Genomic DNA, 24,535 nt, shown 5'->3' on the forward strand with positions numbered 1-24,535 from the left:
CTTTTTAATATGCTGTCTAGGTTGGTCATAGCTTTTCTTCTGAGGACCAAGTGTCTTTTAATTTCATGACTGCTTTCACCATCTGCAGTGATTTTGGAGCCCCCCAAAAAGTCTGTCATTGTTTCCATTTTTTCCCCATCTATTTGCCATGAAGTGATGGGACCAGATGCCATAAAATTTGTTTGATGAATATTGAGTTTCAAGCCAGTTTTTTCACTCTCCTCTTGCACTTTCATAGAGGATATTTAGTTCTTTGCTTTCTGCCATAAAGGTGGTGTCATCTGTGTATCTGAGGTTATTGATATTTCTCCTGGCAATCTTGATTCTAGCTTGTGCTTCATCCAGCCTGGCATTTTGTATGATGTAATCTGCATATAAATTAAATAATCAGGGTGACAATATACAGCCTTGACGTACTCCTTTTCCTATTTGGAAGCAGTTTGTTGTTCCATGTCCAGTTCTAACTGTTGCTTCTTGACCTGCATACATATTTCTCAGGAAGCAGGTCAGGTGGTCTAGTATTCCCATCTTTTTAAGAATTTTCCATAGTTTGCAGTGATCCACAAAGTCAAAGGCTTTGGCATAGTCAATAAAGCAAAAATAGATGTCTTTCTGTAACTCTCTTGCTTTTTTGATGATCCAACAGATGTTGGCAATTTGATCTATAGTTCCTTTGTCTTTTCCAAATGCAACTTGAACATCGGGAAGTTCACAGTTCACATACTGTTGAAGCCTGCTTAGAGAGTTTAGAGCATTACTTTGCTGCTGTGTGAGATGTGTACAATTGTGCAGTAGTTTAAACATTCTTTGGCATTGCCTTTCTTTGGGATTTGAGTGAAAACTTACCTTTTCCAGTCCTGTGGCTACTGCTGAGTTTTCCAAATGTTCTCACATATTGAGTGCAGCACTTTCACAGCATCATCTTTTAGGATTTGAATTAACGCAAGTGGCATTCCATTACCTCCACTAGCTTTGTTCATAGTGATGCTTTCTAAGGCCACTTGACTTGGCATTCCAGGACGTCTGGCTCTAGGTGAGTGATCACACCATTGTGGTTATCTGTGTTATCATGATCTTTTCTGTACAGTTCTTCTGTGTATTCTTGTCACCTCTTCTTAATATCTTCTGCTTCTGTTAGCTCCATATCATTTCTGTCCTTTATTGTGCCCATCTTTGCTTTGTACAGAGCACTGACTATTATGGATATATTATATTGTATGTAAATAGTAATTTAATAAACAAAAGAAGGACAAAAGCCCAAAAGATCAATTTATTTTACAACATTAATCCAGAAAGGATGGGAAAAACAGCGTTACCTGATAGATAGATTTACCAATTAAAAATGGAAGAGAATTATAAGTACAGCAAAATAAGGATGAACAAAAATTACAGCAAATACCATATTTAATGGTGAAATACTGTCATTAGGCTCAGCTTGGGAAAAAACAACAATGATCATTATTACCACCTTTAATCATTTTTATTACACTAGAGACCAAAAAGTTAAGGAAAAGAAATAAAAGATTATAGATTGGAAGGAAGACATAAAACTCTTTATTTGCAGAATTCATAGCTGAATACACAGAAAATTCAAAACAATATATAAACTTTTAGAATAAATAATTAAATTTATCAAGGTTTTTATATATAAGTCAATATACAAAAAGTTTTAGATTTTCCTGTCCATTCAGATAGAGTAACCCCATTTGTCCAGCTCTTCCTTCTCACAACAGCAAAAATAAAACAAAATAAAACCTGGACATAACACAACTAACAAACTTAGGAAGGTGCAGAGAAGAAGGCCAATAGCCTAATCACCTGAGACAGCACTAAAGAGGAAAAGCAGGTGAGTTCTCTGTTTCTCCTTTCCTGTCTGCACACCTGGGAAAACCCTTGCAGATTCCTCAAACATGGATATGCAGGCAGGCACAAAGTGGGGAGCAAGAGCCCCAAGAAAAGCTATTTCTTTCAAGCCAAAATGTCAGAAAAATGATTACCTGAGCCCGGAAAGCATTTCTTACAAATCCTACCCTCCTCCAACTGACCAATAAAGGAGAAAAAACATGCCTTCCTCCTGTGCTTCCAGTTTCTGATCTGATTGATTTCCCACCCTTCTTCCATCTGCAGGTGGAAGGATGTTCTAGTGCCCCCAGGCCCCTACTAGGTGGCAGTGGCAGGTTATAGAAGGAGCTAAACCTGTAATAGCGCTCAGATCCTCCCTATACACCTGAGGGTTGAGCCTCTGAATGAGCAGAAATTAACTTTCTAGCTGGCAGTCAGCTGCAGAGTTAGTGTTGGCTGCACTGAGGAGGCAGGTTATTTTCCGTCAATTGCACAATTGCCCTGCTGGGATGGTATATTAGGAGGGCTGAACTGGGAGCTTGTTTATCTATCTTCCACCAGGCAGAAGCAGCAGATACCCTTAACTCTCCTTCCAGAGTAGACTCAGCAGGGCTGAGCAGGGAGCTGATCCTCTATTCCTTCTCTGGCAAAAGCAGGAGTATCCAGTGGTGACCTGGATCACCAGGTCTACCAGCAGCAATGAGGCAGCAAAAGCGCTGTAAAGAGGAATGGCTGAGCTCTCTACTTCTACCTTCCCTCTCGGTGGTGGTGGGGAGCTGAGCCTCTGCCTGGGCCTGCAGCAACCTGGCAGTCAGCCAGCCCTCTGCTCCTCCCACTTGGTGCCAGTAGGGCCCAGTGGAAACCAGAGCATACACACTTACCCAGCCTTAATGCTACAGCACAGCAGAACTGCATGCCTAAAGAAGAGGATTAAATAAGACTCAAGAGTCTAGAATATAGTATCCAAAATTTCAGGATCCAATTGAAAATAACTCCTGATAGCAAGAACCAGGAAAAGTATATCTTAAATGAGAAAAGACGATCAAAACTGACTATATTGAGTTGAATCAAATATTGGAATTATCTGGAAAGGAAACATCTATAATAAGAAGGACCCAACAAGAAATTACAAATTCTCTTGAAACAACTATGTTTTTTTTAAAGAGAAAGTATCAACAAAAGCATAGAAGTAAAAAGAAGTAAACAAATTTATAAAAATGATAAAGGTAAAGGTAAGGAAATTAAGGTAAAGGACCTTAGAGGAAATAAGTTTGTACACTTCACTTGAAGTGATCAAACATCGTTAACAGTACACCATAACAAGCTATGCATGTATATTGTCGTAACTACACAATAGGAAGCCATACTAAGCACATAATGTAAAAAAAAAAAAAAGCAATACTGTAAAAAAAAAATCAAGATAGATTCTAAAAATATTTTTCAAGTAACCACAAAATTTTTAAAAAAGCTAAACAGAAAAATGAGACAAAGGATGAAAACTGAGAAATATAAAATAAATAAATAGCAGACTTAAGCACTAACACAACAGTTAGTATATTATATCTAAATGGTCTAAATACAGCAAATCAAGGAAAGATTGGTGGTCAATAAAAAATACTATTCAATAATATTCTGTCTATAAGAAACTTCAAATATACTGAAATAGTTAATTTTAAGATAAAAGGATACAAATATATATTCCATGTACACATGAATAAATAAAAACAGAGTGGTTACAGTAACATAAGAAAAAAGTAAATTTCAAAGGAAAGAAAATTAATAGAGACAAGGAGGAACATTACATAAAGATAAAAGTACCAATTTACCAGTAAGGTATAACAATCATAAATGCAAAATCAAAACAGCAAAACCTGAAAATGCATGTAGGAAAACTGATAAAGCTGAAAGGAGAAGTGTGTATGTGTGTACACAGTCATGTCCAACTCTTTGTGACCCCATGGACTGTAGCCTGCAGGCTCCTCTGCCCATGGAATTCTCCAGGCAAGAATACTGGAGTGGGTTGCCAAAATTATGTTAGAGATTTCAGTAACCATCTTTCGGCATCTGATAGAACTTATAGACAGAAAATTGAAAATGATATAGAACTGAATAACACAATCAAGCAGTAAAATCTAATCAAAACAAAACATATAGAATGCTATGCCCCAAAACACAGAATAGGAATTATTTTTAGGCACCAGAGTAACATATATAACGATATTCTATGTCCTGGGCCAAAAGCAAACCAATAATTTTTAAAATTGATCTTATACAGATTATTATCTTAATATAATATAATGAAGTCAAATTAGAACTTAATAACAGAAAACAACAGAGAAATCTCAAGACCCTTGGAAATTATATGAGATATCTCTAAGTAATGAATAGGTCAATGAAGTAATCTCAAAGAGTAAAAGAAAAATTACAAAAATAAGAGCCAAAACCAATAAAATCGAAAGAGGAAAACAAAAATACAATGAAACAGAGAGTGAGTCTAAAAAAGTAATAAATTTATAAATTCTAGCATTCTGAAAAATGTAAGAACAAAGACAAATCCACAACATCAGAAATGAAACAGGAAATACTACTAAATATCTTGCAGCCATGAAACATGTATAATATCATATATGAAACGAGTCGCCAGTCCAGGTTCGATGCACGATACTGGATGCTTGGGGCTGGTGCACTGGGACAACCCAGAGGGAAGGTACAGGGAGGGAGGAAGGAGGAGGGTTCAGGATGGGGAACACGTGTATACCTGTGGCGGATTCATGTTGATATATGGCAAAACCAATACAATATTGTAAAGTTAAAAAATAAAATAAAATTTAAAAAAAAATCACAATAAGAAAAAAAAAGAATAAAGGAATAATATTAACCAGTTTATGCTCATAAATTTGACAACTTAGAATTTGGACCAGGTTTTTAAAAAACTAAGAACCATGAAAACTCAACTAAGAAGAAGTAGAACACCTGAATAGTCCTGTAAATAGTAAGAAATGGAAAATAGGATATTGAAAATGAATACTTCAAAGGCTCCTCTAAATAACTCCAAACTGGAAACAACCCAGATGCTAATGGCTAGACAACTATAGTACATCCATACTATGTCATACTACTTAAGCAACAGAAAGAAACATTATTAATACATTAGATGATTTGATGAACCCACAGGGAGTTATGCTAATTAGCTATCAATAACAAAAGAATATGTACTGTATGATTTCATTTATATGACATTCTTAAAGTGACAAAATTGTATTAATGCAGAATAGATTATTTGTTGCCAGGAGTAAAGGATGGAAACAAGAAGAAAAGTAGGTGTGGCTATAAAAATACAATATCCAGAGCCAAAAAAGTATGTATTGTATATTTCATACATATGAAATTCAAAAAAGGACAAAACTCATGTTATTATAACTTAGAATAGGGGGTGCTTAGTGATGTCAGATGGAGAAGGCGATGGCACCCCACTCCAGTACTCTTGCCTGGAGAATCCCATGGATGGAGGAGCCTTGTAGGCTGTAGTCCATGGGGTTCCCTAGGAGTCGGACACAACTGAGCAACTTCACTTTCACTTTTCACTTTCATGCATTGGAGAAGGAAATGGCAACCCACTCCAGTGTTCTTGCCTGGAGAATCCCAGGAACGGGGGAGCCTGGTGGGCTGCCGTCTATGGGGTCTCACAGAGTTGGACATGACTGAAGCGACTTAGCAGCAGCCGCAGAAGCAGCAGTGATGTCAGAAGAGCCGAAAGGGTTTCTGATGTTCTGATACTGATATGACTTTATTCTGAGTATGGTTATACTTATTTGATGTGATTTATTTGGAAAAATTCATCAAGCTATATTCACACATATGGGTATCTTTTTGTATATATGTTACACTTTAAGGAAAACTGTTTCATTATAGGGCTTCCCTGGTAGCTCAGATGGTAAAGAGTCTGCCTGCGGTGTGGGAGACCCGGCTTCATTCCCTGGGTTGGGAAGAACCCCTGGAGAAGGAAATGGCAACCCACTCAAAAATGCCATCATTATGTAATACAATCATAAAAATAATTAGAAATAGATATCACTTTCAATGTATCATTGAGCTTCCTAATATTATATAACTCACACAGCTATATAAGTGCACACACACACACACACACACACACACTTCATCTTATAATCCAAATTGTACTGCATATTGTTTAAACTCTAGCCCAGAAAATTTACATGACCTTGGTTAACAAACTCTCTAAATTTTGCTTCTTATTTTTAAAAGAAGAGATTTAGATTGACATCTCTAAAGTTCTTCTCATACTCAAAGCCTATGTTTGCAAATCATACTGTTTATATAAGCTGTTTGCAAAATATTTGAAATACAATACCTATTTAATTCAGTTTATATCCTAAAATTTTAAATACTTGAGTAAATTTTGAAATGGCCCTGTATTTAAATGTATTTTTTTACATAACATGTTATCTTCTTTGCAAATTTGAAGAAAATGTTTGTTTCTCAGCATAAAAGAATTGTGAAACATATCAAACATCTTGAGGTGATCATTTTAGTTCTAGTTCTGACATGAAGCAGCTTTGTAACCTTGAAAAAGTCACAAAAACTTTTTTGTCTCAGATTCCTAATTCTTTGAATGAATAATACATCCCCTGACACTTTAGATGCCTCATGGGTGGATTAAATGAGAAAACATAAATGAATTAAAATCTTTACAGCAGTCTACAAATGCAAATATAGTTATTGTTATTACTTTGCTTTTATAGGCTTTTATATAAATTTATATTTTATCCATTTTAAGGGAGAGAAAGTAGAGTGACTGTACTCAGATGCACATGTGTATACACAAATACCCTTAATTAGGTTGTGGGAAAGGAAATGAGGTAAATTTTGTTTTCCTTTTTATGCTACTAAAGCTCTGCTTTGCTCATTACTCTTCCATTACTTTCCCTTCATTTTCCTCCCATGGAGCAAGGGAGATAAGCTCCTGTTGATAGTTCATGAATTTCAATTTATATACCCAAGGGCAGGGCACTTTTGATGAAATGTCTCCAATGTTAGAACTTCCTGCCGCTTGTGCTTTCAGAGGGTTCATGTTTAAAGCTTCAGGCCAATATGTAAATCTGATTTTATTCCTTTAAACAGAAGACTTGTGGGTGTTTTCAAAATATATATGCATTAAATAAGTATTTATTCGACATTCTGGATGTTAGAACTAAGAGACTTTCTCAGGGACAAGTGAACGAGACAGCAGGGACCGAGGCTGCATTTCCAAGCGTCTGTCCCTCAGTAAGTGTCCAACAGGGAAACGTAGTAGAAAGAGATCACACTAGATCACACTAGCTAGCACATGAAAAGGAACATGTTCACATGCACAAGGACAGGCACTGATGTTTAGTCCCAAAACACTTATGGCTGTTGTCTCAAAGCATCGGGGTTTCAATTTGCTTTTTCTTGCTCCGTTACACCTTTATGTAGTTAAAATTATTTCACATTTAGTATGCAATTTTTATATAATTAGAAACTAAATGAAGTTATTTTAAAAAATTTAAAAATATTTATTTTTAATTGGAGGATAATTGCTTTAGAATGTTGTACTGGTTTCTGTCATCCATCAACATGAATCAGCCATAAGTATACATATGTCCCCTCTCTCTTGAGCCTCGCTCTCACCCCATCCCACCCATCTAAGTTGTCACAGAGTACTGGATTGGGCTCCCTGCATCATACAGCAAATTCTTGCTGGTTATCTACCTAAATGTAATGCATGTTTCAATGCTACTCTCTCAACTTGCCCCACCCTCTCCTTCACCTGCTGTGTCCACAGGTCTGTTCTCTATGTCTGTGTCTCTATTGCTGCCCTCCATGAAAAATAATAATGTTATTTCAATACAATCCAAAAGCCTTACAATAAATAGTTTATTTTATAAACTCATTATAAGAACTGTTTAAAGAAAAAAGTAAGAAATGATTATTTGGGCTGTACATTTTCTCCAGATAGTGAAACACAGGCAACCCTGACTTGAATTTTGTTTTCAGAGAATTCTTGTGCTTTTCTTCCTGTAAACTTACATATGGGTATATTCATAATTAGCATAGTATTTAGAGTTGCATTTTAAAATTTAATATATCATAATTCATTCTCTATATAAGTTTATGTAACTTTTTTTCCCATTTGATGTTGACTTTGTGACTTGTCTCTTTTGCAACATGTAACAATCTTTATTTATTTTTTTCACTGTGTTTCTTTGAAAGAAGAAAGTGCATTTTACTTATCCATTCTACTGCCTGTATACAAAAGGAGGTTTTTCTCCAGTATTAAAAATGCTGCTAAAATAATTATTCTACAGATATTCTCATGCATGTGAACAAGAGTCCTTACATTACATATATGGAATGAATGTACAGGGTCAGAAGATACATTCAACTTCATAGTTGAATACCCGTTATATTTGGAGGAGGGCACAGCAACCCACTCTAGTATTGTTGCCTGGAGGATCCCATGGACAGAGGAGCCTGGTGGGCTACAGTCCATGGGGTTCCAAAGAGTCGGACACGACTGAAGTTACTTAAGCACAGCACAGCATGCCCACTATCAACTATATTGTCCCTGACTGTGCTGATTTTCACTATTGTATATTTCCTATAGCATTATATTCTGATTATATTTTTTTATGATACTTTCATGCTGTATTTTTGGGTGTATATTTTTTTCCTTTTCTAAATACTCAGTTCATATGTGTAAGGGATGAGAAGTTGGTTTTTATTATTTTCTAATTCAAAGCTTGGAGAAGGAAATGGCAACCCACTCCAGTGTTTTTGCCTGGAGAATCCCAGGGACGGGGGAGCCTGGTGGGCTGCCATCTATGGGGTCACACAGAGTCAGACACGACTGAAGTGACTTAGCAGCAGCAGCAATTCAAAGCTAAGGATTTAAAGGTCCTATAAACACTGAAGTAGCTCCATGCTACAAGTTTTGATGTATATAATTTTTGCTTTCATTTATTTGTGAATATTTTAGTATTTAAAAATGAATTTTAAATTTAAAAATTGAATGATTTTCAATTTTTGGATGATGTATACTTAAAATTTTGTAAAATGTTTAGAATTTAATTTAAAAAAATAAAACAAATTTTAATTCATTAATTTAAAATTTTAATTCCAGTAAGAGCAGAGGATATAATCTACAGTGAATTGACTCTCTTGGTACCAATTATTGTAAATATTAGGTTTCCTTGAGATGAAAGCAAAAGTATTTCCACCAGTTAGATACAAATTCTGTACCTTTGACTTGATATGGTAAAACTTTTAGCTTTTATTATTACTCTGTGGTCTATTTCAAACTAAGATTCAGTGTATTTGTTCATTTATTTCCCATGTGGATATCCAGGTGCCCTAGAACCATTTTCTTATCCCAGAAAACTGCTTTGAAATATTTGTCAAAAACAAATACATACATATATATTTATAGACTCTCTATTTGTCTCCTTAATCGGTATCTCTATCTTTCTGGTAACAATACACTCTCCTGATTACAGTAGCTTTTAGTAAGTCTTGAAATCAGGTAGAGTAAATCTTCCAAATTTGTTTTTCTTTCCTATTTATTATTTTTTTTCTTTCACTGTTTTAGTTGTTTCATGAATATTTTACAAATAATTTATCAATTTCCTTTTAAAATGAAAAAAAATAAATAAAAGTATGTTTGAAAACTAGACATTGAGATTAAATTTAGTAAAATTGTACTGTCTATTAGTATAATTATCAGATATCCCAGGGGCTTATTTAACTTAATATATTTATTTATTTTTTTTCATTTTAAACTAATACAGTTATGTAAAGTTTAAAATATAAAAATAAAATAAAATTTAAAAATAAAATTTAAAAAAAAAAATTAAAAAAAAAAAAAAAAGAGAGAAAAAGCCAAATTTTATTTTTAAAAAAAGTATCTGATGCATGGATTCAAACATACTTTTAAATGACAGTAGATTCATTTGTATAAGTTTCTATGTTTCTTTAAGCTAGCAAGGTATCATTTAATCATTTACCTCTTCCTTTATACTTAATGGTAAAACATCAAATTTCTGTTGCTATGTTTGGAAAAAAGCATGAGTTCCTACTCAAATCATATATATTAAATATAATACTGGAAGTTCCAGTCATTGCAACAGGGCAAATAAAATATATACATATATGTCTGTATATTATATATATATATATATGTATTTTTTCTGTAATAAAGAAATAAATATTAACAGTTTTCTATTTACCAGTGGTATGTTTATTTTATATAAAAATCTGAAGAAATCTATGAATAAGTAAGAAAAAATAAGAATTTAATTTTCTAGGTCATAGGATACAAAGTTAATATTAAAGCTCAATTTTAATTTATATATACTCACCTCAACATTTAGCTAATAGAATATCACCAAAACATTAAATCTAAAAGAACACATTTTTTAAAAGACATAAAAGTTTTCTAGGCAACAAATTCAAATATATTTTGAGAAAAATATATTTCAATTCAATACTCTGGCCATCTGATGCCAAGAGCCGACTCATTGGAAAAGACCTGGATGCTGGGAAAGATTGAGGGCAAGAGGATAGGGGGGCGACAGAGGCTGAGATGATTAGATGGCATCACTGACTCAATGGATATGAGTTTGAGCAAAACTCAGGGAGATAGTGAAACAGGGAAGCCTGGCATGTTGCAGTTCATGGGGTTGCAGAGTTGAACATGACTTTAGCAAGGGAACAAAATATATATATGTATATACATATTATATATATAAATAATATATCTATTAAATTATATAAATTATATATAATATAAATTAAAGAATATATTTAAACTTTACAACCTCAGAACACCATACTGTACTAAGTTAGCTTTCTGTACAATATATTTCTCTCCCTAAGAATTAACTAATTAAAATTCTTCCAGCCCAAATTCCAGGCATAACTCATCCAGTTTATAATGAAAACTAGATTAAATGAAAAATATAATTATGTCACCACAGAGGGGAAATTATCATTTACTAATAAGAGTTATTAATATTTTCCTCATTATATATGTATACAAGAATATATTTTATTTATCATCAAAAGCCATAATTTCTTCTGGAATTATTCAGTAGGTAAAACTCAAATGAGTAGTATTGTGATTTATCACATTAGAATGTCTGGGGTGTTTCTAAAGGAGGTCATTTTTTTTTTATTTTTCATATTTTTGGTCTTACTCTTCTTAAATCCCTATATGCTTTCATTATTCTCTGTTTACTGTTAGTAATATTATAATTCTATTTCAAAGTAACTGAACAAATTCTAGCCACTTGAAGCAACAGGAATCAGAGGAAAAATAATCAAGAATATAAAAGTAAAAAGCATTCTACCTAGTTAATTGATTTTCCTATGCATAATTAGTGTGTGTGTTCATAAGATACATAGAGTTTACCTTTATATTTCATCTCAATACAAATAATGAGAAAAATGTATATATAACAAAATGAAAATAAAAGAAAATGCTTCCGATTTTATTCACGAGTCCCAGTCACATCTTTTCTGGAATGTCAAACAAACTTGAAAGACATAAATATTATATGAACAATACACACTCCTAAAATGTAACACCTGTTCTCTCGTGAATAGGCTATGACATTTTTATGCTTAGGTGTTAATGCAATATGTTGCTTTTTTGTGCTATTACTCTGGAATAGCTAGAAAGAAACTATGTACACTTTGAACTTGGCTGTAGCATGTCTGCTCTGAGTCTTCCTATGCATATTTTTCCAATTAGACTCCTTCACCTTTCATGCTTTCTGAATTATGAATGTCACTGCATTGTTGTTTAAATGTGAGGACAACACTAATGGAAAGAAATTTAGGTTAATGCAGGCATAGTAAAAAAAAAAGAGAGAGACTTAGATTTTAGTATACCTTTTTTGGGAAATATCAATGGCATAACTAGCACAACTTTTTGGTACCATATGTTTAGATAATGCTAGTAAAAGTAGAGAAAGGTGGGGATAAGTACTGCTAATTAATAGTGCAAAGAGTTCAATTCAGTTCAGTCGCTCAGTCGTGTCCGACTCTTTGAGACACCGTGAATCGCAGCACGCCTGGCCTCCCTGTCCATCACCAACTCCCGGAGTTCACCCAGACTCACATCCATCGAGTCAGTGATACCATCCAGCCATCTCATCCTCTGCCATCCCCTTCTCCTCCTGCCCCCAATCCCTCCCAGCATGAGAGTCTTTTCCAATGAGTCAACTCTTTGCATGAGGTAGCCAAAGTACTGGAGTCTAGAGTATAGCCTAAAATATATAGAAAGTTGCAAAATGTCAACTACTTTGTCCCTCGTCTTCCACTTTCTTTACGTTTATACAGTCCAAGATACAAAAGGATGTGTTTGGATTTAAGGGCCACGTTTCAGAGACAGAATGGGTAAAAATGAGGCAAAGTTTCAGGATTAGATGAAATTATTTTGAGCCTTTACACACTCTATGATCTTGAGAGAGTTACAAAAAATTGTCAAGCCTCAGTTTCACCCATGAAATGAGGATTGTAATGGAAACAGCTTTCAGGATACTATGAAGATATATTTGTACAGTATTTGGCAAACTGAGTTTCAATATAATTTTCAACTAAATATATGTAGTGCTTACAAAGCCCCTCACACTAAGCACATTACATCATTTATCCTTATAACAACACCAAGTGGAAAGTACCATTGTCATCCCCATTTCACAGAAAAGGAAACAGAGGCACAAAGAAACAGAAAGACCTGGCCAAGGTCACACTATTAGCAGAGCAGCCAGGACTTGGCACGAGCTTACCTTCTTACCTGTTTTATTATAGGTGGTTCTTTCAAGTGAATGCAACCTTGAGATGATAATCATTTCACCATCTCCCACCACACTTTCTTGCTTCCTTGAGGTCCTTGAGAACCGGCCCCTGGAAGCACTGGTATATCAATTCCACAGTGCTTATTGTGAAGAGACTTTTCCTGGAAATGAAAAATAAAATTTGCTTACATTCTGGTTTTGTCTAAAGTTAGTCTCAACTGTCAGGAATTTGGACATCAAGTAATGCTGTAAGGCCAGAGTGGGCTAGACACTTAGCAGTGGTGTCATTTCAATAGGTTGACAGCTGACTCTTTAAAGACAAACCCCTCCGTTAGCACAAAAACTCCTAACGTGCTGTTCCTATGCTGGCAGCTTGTCTAGGCAGGAGGATGTCATCTTTATCAGCAGTGGAAGGAGAAGCAGGTTCCTGTTTCCATTGCTTGCTTTGCTCCCTCCTTCCTTTTTCTTAATGAAAAGCTATGATCCTGATTCTCCTTCATAACCTATGTGACTTCTGTATGGTTCTGAATCAGAGAAAGGAGATGGCCTAAATCAGTGGTCCCCAACCTTTTCAGCAACATGGACTGGTTTCGTGGAAGACAATTTTTCCATGGAGCAGGGTAGGGGTGGGGGTAGTTTCAGAATGATTCAAGTGTATTACACTTTGTTGTACACTTCATTTCTATTATTATTACATCAGCTCCACCGCAGATCATCAGGCATTAGGTCCCAGAGGCTGGAACTTCTGGGCTAGAGGAAGCACTGCCTGCTACAGTGGGTAAAAGACACTCCCTGACATTTACTTAGTAGTTATATTTTTTACTGCAATTCCTGGAGTTCAACTTCATTGTGGTTTGTCAGGACTTTCTATCTCTTCACTTCATAAAGCAACTCTATTTCTTCTGTCTCCCTATTCTTGCTCTATTCTGGAATAAATCCTCCTAAAATTAAGAACCCTCTTTATCCTTGGAGTATACTTTTTATTTTATCCTGGATCTGCCTTATACTTATGTGATATCCTCCCTGTTTGACTTAACAATATATGTGTTCATAGAGCAAATATTATACCTCCCATAGTCCAAGGTTTTAGTTATGCTTCAGCACTGATTTCTTTGATTATATCAATTCACAAATAATCTCTTCTATCGTACTGTTTTTATGATTATAGTCATGCCATAATTCAAAATTTAATTGTTCCCTAGTGATTTGTCCTATATGTAAGCTTTAATCTCTTCAAACCCCTTATATACCTTACATAATAAGAGATACATCATGAGTTTTCCCATAAATGTCTTGTTATTGAAACACTGGATAAACTTAAAAAGTGAACTTGATTCTCATTAAATGAAGGCAGGGAAAATAGGATTTCTTGAAATGACGAAAATATAAAGGAAAGAAGCAAAAGACCAGTTGTGCCAAATGTGTCTGTGACAGATGCTTGAAGACTGCAAAAGAGACCAGAGAAGGCAATGGCAACCCACTCCAGTACTCTTGCCTGGAAAATCCCATGGGCGGAGGAGCCTGGTAGGCTGCTGTCTATGGGGTCGCACAGAGTCTGGTATGACTGAAGCAACTTAGCAGCAGTAGCAGCAGCAAAAGGGACAAAGTCAAAAGTGAGAGCTCTCTTAACCCAACTCCAGCAGTCTTTTCAACTAGCTATAAAATGTGACACCGTTTTCTTCTCTACTTTTCAAAAGTTTGGAATGAATTTTGGACACATTCCCTCTCTACCAGGAGAGATGCTCAACATTTATTTTTTTTAAATTTTACAAAAGAATCTTTTAAAGTACCATTTACTCGTGATGCCCTATATGCTGTAGTAACATGTTTTCTACCACTCATTTCTAACATATAAAAAAATTTAGCTACTTCCCTGAAATGCAGTTATATTAATGCAGAAAATATCATTTCACAAGACAGAGAAGTAAAAATGCATCTATTTATGAGATATATATTTATTTCTATAGGTTTTAATTTTTTTGTCTCAGTGTCCTCAGATTAAAAATCTTGGTTCCGTAGTGATTTCTCCTAGCCTTTGACATCTACAAATGTCAGAATCAATCTGCCTCAACTATTCCACTCCTCTACCTCATGAGGTTTCCTCTGCACCTTTACACACCTGCTTTAAACTTTCTAGTGTTGCACTCTATAAATATCACAGTCAAAGCCAAGCTACAAAGACTGAATCTTGGTTTTATGTACTGCATGGCAAATATAAAACTTTTGAGCTTATTTTGATTGCTTTTCCTTTGTTTCATTTCACCTACATATCTCATATATTCTACTTAAAATGTCTACTTAGTTTTCATTTTCTGAGATCTTGGCTCAGTGCCAGGTTTAACTACCTTTCTAATCATTTGCTATCTGTAATTATCATACTTGAAGTCTGGATCCATTAGTTTGATTACTACGTGCATGACCTAATGTTGAATAAATCTATACTTTCTAACACCTTTATTAAAACAGTAGAATGTATAAAAATCATATTATCCTAAAGGCAAACATTAATACAATGTGCACATGCTGTTACTGCTACTGATGTTGCTTAGAAAACATCAGTAGCAGCATTTTGGCCATCTCCTAGGACATGTCAAAGTGATTGTGAAGGCAGAGAATTATAGGCAGCTTCCTATGTCTAGCAAGAAAAGTGTTGATTTCTGATGCTTTGTGGAATCACTATTCATGATCCACTGAATATAATTTTTGTCTCCTAGATTATTCCTGTTGTTTTGTTGTTGTTTAGTCGCTAAGCTGTGTCTGGCTCTTTTGCTACCCCATGACTGTAGCCCTCCAGGCTCCTCTGTCCATGGGATTTCCCAGGCAAAAATACTAGAGTGGGTTGCTGTTTGCTTCTCCAGGGGAACTTTCTGATCCAGCAATCGAACCCACATCTCCTGAATTGCAGGCAGACTCTTTACCACTAAGCCACCAGGGAAGCCAGATTACACCTATATTATCATCAAAATCAATCTCAATGTTGGGATTTCTTATCATTTTCATGGAATCAATGAAATTTCAAAACAAAAGATTCAGATTTAATGAATTTAATACTAAGGGTTTATCTACTCTTGGATGACCTCAAAGATCCATATTAGGAAGTAATTTATAATTTGGCTGAAGGATGGCTTAAATTGCAATAACTGAAAATATTAGTAAATAACCCCATTAATCACTAGCACCACTTTGAAAAATTACTTTTATGCTCCTCCTTGTTTTGTGTAAATGTCTTGAGAGAAATCATTAAAAACTTGTAACAGACGTGTCTCAGGAAATCTCAATTGTGTTATAGAATCCACTTAAGACACATTTTGGAGTCTATGCAGAATTTCAGAAAGACTCATTTTGAAATATCTGTAAGTTGAGGCGAACTGCTAATTTATGCATTTTGTGGAGATGCAGAGGTTTTCATAATAAGCTTCAGGTTACTAACTCTATGGAAAAGTTCATATGTCAGAATTTCTGAAGGTATGTGGTGAAATATCCATTTATCTTGAATTTTAGATAATTATAGCATTCCTGAGATTAATGCAGTTCTGACTACATGATTACACTGCTGTCATTCTTATAGAGCATAGTTCTTAAGAAACTGGTTAGGACAGTTGTGTTGAAACTATAGAAAATACAAATAAAATACCTGTTATGCGTAGATTTTCCTTATCTAGAATGCAACTTTCCTTAGACGATATGCCTCCCCCAAAGCAATCAATAGTACCCTGTGAGAAGGATATCTAAGTTCAAGTCATAATTTCCCAGTTCCTTCATACCAAACTACAAACTGCAAAATTCTAATGTGGTGAAGCTTTCCCATGACTTCCAGAGGGGATGTTCAGCCTAGTGTAGAGAACATGGCTTCTGAGTGATGAGTTAGAATCCTGGCTCTAGCACACACTGCTCTTTAATCTCAGACAATTTATTTAACTGCTGTGAAACCCGTTTGTCTTATCAGTAAAATGGAAGAGAATAATGCCATTACTAGGATGACTGAGAAAATATAACTAATAGAAATAATACATGTAAAACCCTCAACATAGAGTTGATACAAGGTTCGTTCTTTCCAACATTTTAGGTTGCCTAAGTCTGAATCTGACATCACAGTGAAAGCTACTGTTTTTAATCTCTGTATCCACCGCCCTTGGCAAAGAGTAGGCAATGTAAATTGTGAAAGTACTACAAGAGTCTTGTTGTTTCCATGGTGACTGTCAAGACTACCTGCTGGATATACATGCACATTCTCATTCATAAAGTATTATAAAATGATATTGTTGGTATTGCTAATGTAATTATATAATGTATATTTTGTGAGAGATTTTTGTCTCTGGGGAAGACAGAAATAGTTGAGAAATAAATCTGGCCAAAATCTTTCATGCAAATTTGAGATCACTGCAAATTGTGTTACCTTCAAAAGATATATTTGAAGTAGAGAGGCACAAGTTTCTTGAAAAATATGTTAATTGCAGGGTTTTTAATAGATTGAGTGTCACAGGGGACAACAAAATTGAGCAAGAGAGGAGAAATAAATTAAATACTTTTATGATTTCATGGAGAGACAAGACAAACTAATTTAAACACCACCTGTAGTCTTTGTGTGTCAAGGTAATTTTATTGTGTTACATTCCCCTGATCAAGGTGCTGGGGGCATCAAATACACAATTAAAATGAGATAATAACAATAAACAATAGTTAAAATATCATAAAAATCCATATTGGAGATAATAAACACAAGAACAAGGAAGTCTGGGAGCAGGAAGCACTCTTTTAATTCAATTCTAATGCTCTACCGATCTATTTCCTGGCATGAGTGTCTGATAATGTGGGATCCATTTGCCTTGAGTAGAGCTTGTAATTGTAGTTGTCTTAAACCTCTCTGTCATGATTAGGAAACATAGATTATAATAGGCATGCATGTGAAGATTCACACAGAGATTAAAATATTCAGACAACTCTGATTTAGCATTGTAACTTGTTATGGTTTAGTAGTGCTATTGGCTGCTGTCATTATCATGATTTTGTATTTCAAAAGAGCTTTAGTTAGCAATACTGCTATTCCTATAAAGTGTTTCTAGCAACTTGAGATATTAACCAAGGCTGGCAGAAAATTACTCCATTGTTGTTAAGCAAGATCAATTGTTCAAAGATGTTACCTTTAGTGATTGTTCAGGACCTGAACTAAAAATGAATGTGTTTAGTTATAAGATTTTCAAAAATATCTTGGGTCATAAGGAAAGAGATTAGACCCTGAAGAAAAGGGATTAAACTGTAACAAATGAGGTTTTCTAAAATATAAGGCAACAGAAATAATAGTTTTGAACCTGTGGGAACCTTTGAGATCTGTGAGGTTAGAGAGTGGAGGGTACATGATTTTGGTGGGAAAAATGCATTTTTCTTTTTAGCAGTCTTTAAGTACAATTTATCATTTCTTTTGACTATTAATATGGGCAATGAATCATAATAGTTAGCAGTACTGTGACTTCAGAAGCTAAGAAAGTCATGGTCAAACAAAACTTCAATATTAATAAAATATCATCACCTCTCAGAAACTAACAAAGAGAAATTTTTGTAATGACAAACAATCCCCTCTTTTAAAACTTAGGGTAACTAAAGGTAGATGACATTATGCTAGATAGCATCTCTTCACGTAGCAACTTATCAACATAGAAAAATATGTTGAAACAGTGCCTGTTTTGCAGCCTTCTTAAATTAGATGTAGAATAGCCTGCTGGGTTAGAAAGATCACCTACCATAATTGTATTCTAACTTCTCTTACAAAGCTGCTATTTGACTTTGCTAGTATCTAAACTTTCAGAACTTTTATCTTCAGTTATATACTGAGGAAACTGGACATTTTAGCTCTTTCAGATCTTAAATTCTACTTCAAGTGTCAATAATCTCATGGTTAAAACAATTTTGCTTTTATTCCCACTAAAAGTAATAGGATTTTATTGTACTGATCCTTCTGCAATTGCAAATGTTAATACTACTCATCTTTTCACTATCAGCATTAATTAGATATTAACCATAGTCACATCTTGCAAAAACTGGGTAGATGTGTCTTAAGATCTTCTACCTATTTATTAGCTGCTCATGCAGATTTCTCCCCAGAATCAGCACATGGATTATCCCTGAAGAATTTTAGTCTTTTATCTAGTACAAATTGGCAGGGCAGTTACTTTGATCAACTGAAAATTTTGCATGCTACTTGGGAAAAAAGAGGTATGTTTCTGAATCTTTCTAAATTTATTAATAAGACGCTTTCTCTCTTAAAGAGATTTTTCAGAGTGCAACTTAAAAAGATAACTATTTAATCTCAGCTTTTCTTCCCCCTATCTCTTCCTGGCTGGGCAATGATACATGTGAATTAATACATATTGAACTTTGAAATTTGATAAATTAGGAGTAATATTTGGAGTTGTGATATTTTAATTTTTCAAGAAGACATTGGAGTTCTTGAAAAGTTTTGCATATGCATGTGAAGTTTCCTTATGAAATTTTATACTAACCTACTTTTCCTATTAACCTACTTAGCATTTTATCGAGTCTTGAAGTTTTAGATTTTTCTGAATATATTAATATGATAGTCTGCCTATAGAATCCAAGTTTACTGTGTTTAAATAAAATACTGAGAATAAAAAGAGATAAGTTTAAGAAGATTTTTATATTTTTAAAGGACTTTCTAGTTTCTATAGCTAAACCTCTTCTAATTGTTCTTCTCAAATGAATTAGGTTGAGTGTGGAGGAGGCGTTGGGGTGGATTTGAGTCTTTTTATAGCATAGTGAGTGGGTGACTTTACCAAGGCATTTCTGTTCCTGTGGCCTTAGTGTCTTGGAGAATGATGTTAAAATAAAATATCTGCCCATAAGCCTAGTCATGAAATAGTAGACAAACAAGGACAAGTATATCTTGAGAATGACAGACAGTTATAAGTATGTGTTAATTCACAAATTGCTTTCACTTAATTAATTAATGTTTGCAAAGCACTTTGAGGATGAAAGGAATGATATGAATGCTAGAAATGTTTAATAGACTCGAATCTCTAAAAGAGTTTGAGAGCTTGCCAACTGTCCAACTTCCCAGATGAAGACAGGAGAAATGGCCTTCTAGAACTTCTCCAGGGCAGCATGAACTGACCCTTCCCATATTCTGGCATATGAGCTTCTTCAAAATTAAAGAACTTCCCTTTCTTTTTACTTTACTAATTACAAGGGAACCTCTTTGAAAGTCTTTCTTTTTTTTTTTCAAAGGAACCTCTTTGGAAAGAGGAAGTGAAGTCGCTCAGTCCTGACCAGACTCTTTGCAATCCAATGGACTGTAACCTACCAAGCTCCTCTGTCCATGGGATTTTCCAGGCAAGAATACTGGAGTGGGTTGCCACTTCCTTCTTCACGGGATCTTCCTGACCCAGGGATTGAACCCAGGCCTCCTACATTGCAGTCAGACACTTTACCATCTGAGCCATCAAGGAAGCACAAATGGAAAGAGGAAAGAATATTACAAATAGTAAAGAAGATAAATAAATTAGAGGAGAGGGCACTTATCAGCCCTCTTTTTTCCTTTCCAGGTTAGACCTGGGGTAAGTTTTTTCATCTCCTTCTATCAGATAAGACTTTTGTAGTGGAAGGAAGAGAGTGTGTGAGGCAGAGAAAGAATCGTTCCCTTTGATGTGGTCTCCTAGTGGCAGTCTTTGTATCTGAGATAGCTAATTAAATAACAAATGCGTTAATTAGGATTTTGAACATTGTCACCTGAACTGCTTTTGTTTTAGTCATTCTTTCAAAAAAAAAAAAAAAAAAATGAACAAACAGGAAAAAAAAAAAAAACATGACTATTACTATAATGTAGAATTCCATCTATTTTTTGTTAAACTATGCAAGTGAGCAGATTCATACAAGGATCATCAGTTGATTTTCAATGTGATCAAAATCCAGAGAAGTCATCTTAGAAGCCTCAAGATATTACTATGATTCTAAAAGTAAAATTAATACTTCTGTTTTAGAATGGCCTGTGTTTTAACTCTATTTCAGGAGAGTTAAACAGAATATTAAAAATTAATGTTATTTCAATAAAAAAATCTTAACTAGAAAATAGCTAATTTAAAAACACAACTTTGATTTATATTCCTCACACATAAAATTTATATATTTTGAAGTAAATAAGTCCAGGTCCTATTGTTGAAGCACTCGTAAAAGAAATTTAAATATGTATATTTGTTGATCTCTATTCATAAAAATAAAACAGTGATGGAAAAATCTTTGATGATGTCTATTATATATTTGGAGCCTTCTTATGAGCTGCTGGAAATCATCCTTTTTTTAATAGGATGGAACATATTGTCAAAAGAGAATGATTATTATTCAAATAAAATATGCTCCCTAGGTGACATAAGCACTGTAATTTACTTTTCAAAGTTTGCAGTGGGGAGGGGATTTTAGCATTCTCTTTTACTTAAAGAAAAAAAAAAAAATAGAGGAAAACCTAAAAGCCTATTTATGTTCCAAAATTCGGATAAATAGTTGACTCCACAATAGCCAAATCCTTCAGATATCAAAGTTGCTGAGTGTAAATAAAACAATGTTGAAAATTTAAATATGGACAAAAAAATAAGGCCCACCAATAGGAACTCCATTTTTTTTTTTTAAGATTTATTTTTGATGTGGGCCATTTTAAGTCATAGCTGAATTTGTTACAATTGCATCTATATATATATATATTTTTTTTTTTTTGCTTTGGTTTTTTTTGGCCATGAGGCATGTAGAATCTTAGTTCCTGACCAGGGACTGAACCCACACTCCCTGCATTGGAAGGTGAAATATTAACCACTGGGCTACCAGGGAAGTCCCTAGAAACTCCAGGTTTTTTGGAATTTGTGCATGCACATGGCTAAAAACACTTGGACATTAGGTAGGTTAGGAGAATAGTTTCAGAATAGAACTAAAGGTTTAATTTAAATTTGTTTGTCATATTTAATAGTGAACTTAAAGAGATGGAACATTTACTTATAAATGAAAGCTTTTCTATCCTTTAAAAGTTATTTTCCTCTGAACAAAATTAGGCTTTTTTGTTTTTTTTTTGAAAAGTTGTAAAGTGCCAGGAAGTTTGGCTGTTAAGAATGTGGAATCAGAAATGACAATATGCAGATAATGAATTGTGGAGCCACAATTGACTAGTTAAGGACTGTGGTTAAAAATTACCTAACCACTGTGTACCTCAATGTCCTCATCTGTAAAATAGGAATAGCATACCTATTATGTTATCATACCCTCTATGCCTGGTACAGAGCAAACAATTAATAAATGTTAGTCACTAATCAATGGCCCAAAAGCTAGTAGAGTATACTGAATAAGGGCATGGAGCTTGGAGCCAGACTACACAGGTGGGAACCCCAGCTCTAACACTTAGCAGCCATGTAATCTTGGGCAGGTTATTAAAATCTTCCTATCTGTTAAAAGGAGCAATAGTACTTGCTTTTGTATTGTTAAGGATTAAATACGTTAATATATGTAATTCATTTTCAAAAGTATCTGGTGTTTGTTAAGCACTATATAAATGTTAGGTAGTAAACTTCAAATCCTGTATTATACAGGCAATTACATGTGGTTTCAAGGGTGTCCAGGTTTCAGTCTTGTATAATTGTTTGGATTTAATCACTAAATTAGAGAAAACTAAAAGACTCTAGGTTTGAGGAGAAATTAATGAGTTTAATTATGTATGTGGTTAGTCTAGCTCTCTTTGAGACAGACATCCAAGTGCAATATTGAGGAAGCATTTGGATATACTGGTTGGGAGCTTAGACAAGTAGACAAGTGATCTGAACTAAATTTAAACAAAATGGTGGTGGTGGTAAGAAGGTGGTCACTAGGATACAGAGAAAAACTGAAGCCATGCCATGGATGACAGTCTACACTAGGAAGCCTGGAGGGGGAGAAAAATGAGATTTTTAATTAAAACTCAAAATATGGTTTCTTTAGAAAAAGCAGATATTTAGGCCAGAAATCAAAGTCATATTTCTATAGATTCTAATGGCCCATGGCAAGTGGATCCTAGGAGAAGTAGGACTGATTTCAGATATGGGTGTCGTCATTGGGAATAGAGCTTCTTGCTTTCTTCTTCACTAATGGGGCACTGGGAAAATAATTATCAGCTTCTTGGCTATGAGCCACTGCTGGTAGTTCTTGACACTGTTGGGACACTGGTTGTAATAATATAGCTTGGGACTGAAAAGCTAAGGACTGGTGAGGCTCAGGTAGTAGAATGTTGTTGTTTTGTGGCTAGGTCATGTTTGTTTGAGTCTTTCGCAACCCCATGGACTATAGCCCATCAGGCTTCTCTGTCCATGGGATTTTCCAGACAAGAATACTGGAGTGGGTTGCTATTTCCTTCTATAGGGGATCTTCCTGACTCAGGGATTAAACCTGAGTCTCCTGCATTGCAAGTGGATTCTTTAACCACTGAGCCTACAACCTCTGTAGTAGAATAAAGACATAAAATTGAATTACAGAGCCAAAAGTTGAGACTCAGGGATAAGAGTCTTCACATGTCAGTAATCATTTGCTTGGGGTTCATGATCAAATGACTTTTGTGGATTCTCTGGATTCTATTCCACTCTGGGTATGTGGCATTTGTTCAAGGTTTGACCCAACTCTTCCCAATTATGTTTCAAATAGTTTGCTTCAGAACAGTTTTCCCCCTCCTTTTGCTGTCTATCAATATTTCATTGTTCTATCCTCCTGTTTTTAATGCAATGCAAATTCCTTTGAGGATTTATTTTCTTGTAACAAATTTTCATGACAATAGACATCAGAAAATAAAACTATTTCCCTAATAAATGTCTCCTTTAAATATACTTTTAATCTTCAATGACTTAGTTGCACAGAAAAGATACATGGTAGAGATTAGATTTCTGACAATTTAGTCATATATTATAAAATGTGACTGTGATATTGAATGATTTGCCTTGGAAACAGAGATCATTCTGTCGTTTTTGAAATTGCATCCAAGTACTGCATTACAGTGGAGAAGGCAATGGCACCCCACTCAAGTACTCTTGCCTGGAAAATCCCATGGATGGAGGAGCCTGGTAGGCTGCAGTCCATGGGGTCGCTAAGAGTCGGACATGACTGAATGACTTCACTTTCACTTTTCACTTTCATGCATTGGAGAAAGAAATGGCAACCCACTCCAGTATTCTTGCCTGGAGAATCCCAGGAACCTGGGAGCCCATTGGGCTGCCGTCTATGGGGTCCCACAGAGTTGGACATGACTGAAGCGACTTAGCAGCAGCAACTGCATTACAGACTCTTTGTTGATTATGATGGCTACTCCATTTCTTCTAAAGGGGTTACTCACAGTAGTAAATGTAATGGTCATCTGAATTAAATTCGCCCATTCCAGTCCATTGATTCCTAAAATGTCAATGTTCACTCTTGCCATCTCCTGTTTGACCACTTCCAATTTGCCTTGATTCATGGACCTAATTTTCCAGGTTCCTATGCAATATTGCTCTTTACAGCATAGGACTTGATTTCTATCACCTGTCACATCCACAACTTGGTGTTATTTTTGCTTTGGCTCCGTCTTTTCATTCTTTCTAGAGTTATTTCTTCCCTGATCTCCGTAGCATATTGGGTACCTACTGACCTAGCGGGTTAAGCTTTTAGTGTCTTATCTTTTTGCCTTTTTATACTCTTCATGGGGTTCTCAAGGCAAATACTGAAGTGGTTTGCCATTCCCTTCTCCAGTGGACCATGTTTTGTCAGAACTCTCTACCATGACCTGCTGTCTTGGGTGGCCCTATACGGCATGGCTCATAGTTTCACTGTTAGACAAGGCTGTGGTCCATGTGATCATTGGTTAGTTTTCT

The 24,535-nt window shown here is 35.0% G+C and overlaps 1 long non-coding RNA gene across 1 annotated transcript in view; it reads right to left on the reverse strand.

Moving 5' to 3' along the window:
- Nucleotides 1-24,535, reverse strand: part of LOC129643479 (uncharacterized) — a 65,809-nt gene that overhangs the window by 16,028 nt on the left and 25,246 nt on the right. The window contains exon 2 of the long non-coding RNA XR_008710328.1: nucleotides 12,680-12,841. This is a non-coding gene — a long non-coding RNA (uncharacterized LOC129643479). The remainder of the gene's footprint in view (nucleotides 1-12,679; nucleotides 12,842-24,535) is intronic.

Source organism: Bubalus kerabau, chromosome 2 (assembly GCF_029407905.1).
Source record: "Bubalus kerabau isolate K-KA32 ecotype Philippines breed swamp buffalo chromosome 2, PCC_UOA_SB_1v2, whole genome shotgun sequence".
Classification (NCBI taxonomy): domain Eukaryota; kingdom Metazoa; phylum Chordata; class Mammalia; order Artiodactyla; family Bovidae; genus Bubalus; species Bubalus kerabau.